This window comes from Atractosteus spatula, chromosome 13 (genome assembly GCF_055471065.1).
Source record: "Atractosteus spatula isolate fAtrSpa1 chromosome 13, fAtrSpa1.hap1, whole genome shotgun sequence".
Lineage (NCBI taxonomy): Eukaryota > Metazoa > Chordata > Actinopteri > Semionotiformes > Lepisosteidae > Atractosteus > Atractosteus spatula.
The window spans coordinates 38,441,161-38,444,556 of record NC_142718.1 but is presented as its reverse complement, the minus strand read 5'-3'; the positions used below and the strand labels follow the sequence as shown (position 1 = coordinate 38,444,556).

Below are 3,396 nucleotides of genomic sequence, written 5' to 3'. Positions count from 1 at the left end.
TTTGATTATTGCTTATAATTTCATTTTATATTTGTTGCACTCCTGCTGACATATATGGACATACAGTACTGTAAATATTCCAAGAGGTATATTTAAAAGACTTTTTGTAACAATGTTTCCCTAAATTCTGACTGTGTATCTTCAGTAATCATGCACAACCTATGTTTGGGATGACAAAAAGTGTCTAAATATATTAAAAATCTATATAACCAGTCACTTTAATGCATCGATAAATACAACAGCTGGGAAGAAACAAGGGACTCCAGAGACAGAAAGGAAGAAACCACGTTGCGGTGGTATCAGATTTTGGTAGATGTGTTATCGTAAGATCACTTTATTGGCCATATACAATTTCTTGCATTAGAAATTTGTCTTTTCACATACCCCAGCTTGCTCTTCATGAGACACACAGACAGGGAGAGAATCTGGGGGTCAGAGTGCAGGGTCAGCCATTTATACGGTGCCCCTGGAGCAGTTGGGGTTAAGGGCCTTGCTCAGGGGCCCAACGGAGTAGGATTCCTCTGCCGGCTGTGGGATTTAAACCGGCAACCTTTCAGCCACAGATGTAGATCCTTAACTACAATGCCACCGCTCTGCCCTTAAGCTTAATTAATGTAGCAGTATACTGTATTCATTGCTTTCATAAATACTAAACTGAGTACTGGGTGTATTACACATCTCTGAGGAAGCACTTCATTGCTTAGACATGAAAATTGAGGAAATAATGGCACATTCTTCTGTTAATACCAGTTGAAAAGTAAGCTGCAGAAGACACTGAGAACATAAGAACATAAAGGTTACAAACGAGAGCAGGCCATTTGGCCCATCTAGCTTGACTGTTGGTGATGATAAAGTATTTTATATAGCACCTTTAAAAGTTGCAACACAAAACGCTTTACCGTAGGAGCAAAAAAAGTTTAAAAAGGATAGGAAGTTGCAGTAAACATCCTGCATAAGAAAGACGAGCAGTTAGAAGTACAAGAGAAGATACATGGTCATTAGTAAATGGAGCGCAGACACAAGACACTAATTAAGTAAAAGCCTTTCTGAAAATTTAGTAGCTACTTGGATCTCATCCAGCCATTTCTTGAAAGAAACCAAGGTATGAGCAACATGTATTGGGCAGCACGTATTATAGTCCCACAACTATTATGGTAAAGAAGCACCCCCTGTTCTTGGTTTTAAGTGCACTTTCACACTTACCCTCTGGTTCATCTTTCACACTTGATTCCGAAACTGAACAGAATAAAGGACACAGTGTTTGTTGTTAAACATTTCATCCTCATTCATGACAAATTTCATAATAGGGTTGAGTTCCAGATCATGTACCAGCAGGGTGTTTGAAATTAATAATGGCAAGACTGTAACACATTAAACATTTTGAGATTTTAAATTCATATATACTCAAGTGGACACTTTCACAAACATATATATGCCGTTTCCAAATGGGTATCCAGTGAATGCATCCATATATCTTATGTATTCCTTAAGTCTACTGAACTTCAAGGTTGCTGTTATGTTTATGAATATTAAAAATATTAAAAATATAGATTGGTACTCCACAACAGACTAATATGCCTAATATGCTGTATATAACAGAACTTCTATTTCACTTCTTTTTGTGTGTGCTGCAGGGGGGGTTACGGGCACTTTTAACAAATATATTGACATTTTGAAACTACAGATGCAACCATCTAGAATGCACGAGGTGTCAGTTGGTATACTGTACAGCTGAAGGCACCGTAGTATCCCAGACAACACTGCATCATGGCATTTTTTTTTAATCTGCTACTTTATAAAACTACCAGGTGGCACAGTGAATTCTTAGAGTACTGTAGTTGTGTGTGGTTGTCAGACGAAATAGGACAGTATTAAATGTTTATTAACTTATTAGTGCTTTCTTCTGCTAATCAAACTGTACTAGTTACAATTTAATCAAACATGATGATTACATTGTTGAGACAGGATGCTATCACAAGTCTAAATGAGATACTGTATAAAACTAATAGAATTATCATTTTTAAATTACACACAGTATGCAGAATTAATACTAAGTAGATAAATAATTATACAACTTTTAAATATTGATTATAAAAAATCTTCTACATAGTGGCTTTAAAAACACATCACATTTAAAAGCAAATAAACACATAAAAATAAAACGGAAGTGTCTCCTTCACAGCATTTAGTTTTTATTCGGAAACTTGAGCAGACTAAATGGACAAAAAAAATACATTTCGTGAAGTGCCACCCGTGTTAACGAATCCCATGAAATAATACCCATACAGTATAGTATTAGCGTTTCATCTAGATGCCATTACTTACCCTACTTTTTTGCAACCTATCATTAAAATTATATTTAATAAATGGAATTAACTGAAGCTTGGGAAGATTAACAATGACAAGTTAAATCAATCTCATACAGCTGCATCTAATCACAATCACCATCAAAATTACCAACATAAACTGATCTCAACGCCTCAATTTGCATTTTTCTCAATCGTCCCTCCTCCCCATTTCCACCTTGTAGCTGCCCCTTGTTTCACTCAGTCTGAATGGGGCTCAAGCCTCAGGCAGGAGGCTACCTATTAACCAAATGGGTTAAGCCAAACTTTTCTCACCAAGTCTTCCCTAGTGGAATGTTTTGAGCACATACTGTACTCTACCTCAACAGCAAATTGCAATATTAGTGATTTAAAGATAGTGATCTAAATATACTGCACACTTGTATCAGCTACAATGCAACTTAGAGTATGCGACCAACAATTCATTCAAATCACTACTGAACTTATTTTAATCTGGCCTCTTGCTTTGTTTACCCATTTATTTGCTTTTAAATGGGAACTGCATTCCCAATATCTCAGACTGGTTATTAAATCTCAGTAATAAATAAATTCATTGAAAGTATCGCAAAATTTTACAAATTCTGAATTAAGCCCAAGATCGTGAGCTTTGTGAACGCACTGTATGGTCACCATATCGTCACAAACCCCGGTCTCACCAAGGGCGAGAGTGAGTTCACACGAATTGTGCCTTTTCTGCTCACTAGTCACTGTAATGACTAATGTCATGTGATGTATGAGTGAATATGTACATGTTATGCTGCAGACATTTCACTGCAGAAATGCTCCAATTTGATTTGAATTAAACAAGTAAGCTTTACTTGTCGACAAAACCATCATGAAGTCTAGAGCAATACTTCTATTGGATTAAAAGGGATGTATTCACAAGCCTGCATTTTTACAATGTAATAGGGCCACTTCACCTGACCGGACATTTTGTTGCCTTGTTCTGAATCGCAGAATATGGTGCTGTAGTTTATTAAACCGAATGCGGTATAACAGTCTGCTTACCGCTGACGCAAGTTTTGATGCACAAGAGATGGCTGCATCTGTA

At 36.6% G+C, this 3,396-nt stretch overlaps 1 protein-coding gene across 1 annotated transcript in view; it reads right to left on the bottom strand.

Moving 5' to 3' along the window:
* The window catches only part of gpr39 (G protein-coupled receptor 39), a 50,395-nt gene that overhangs the window by 4,348 nt on the left and 42,651 nt on the right, over positions 1-3,396 (bottom strand). The gene's annotated exons all lie outside the window — the stretch shown is intronic.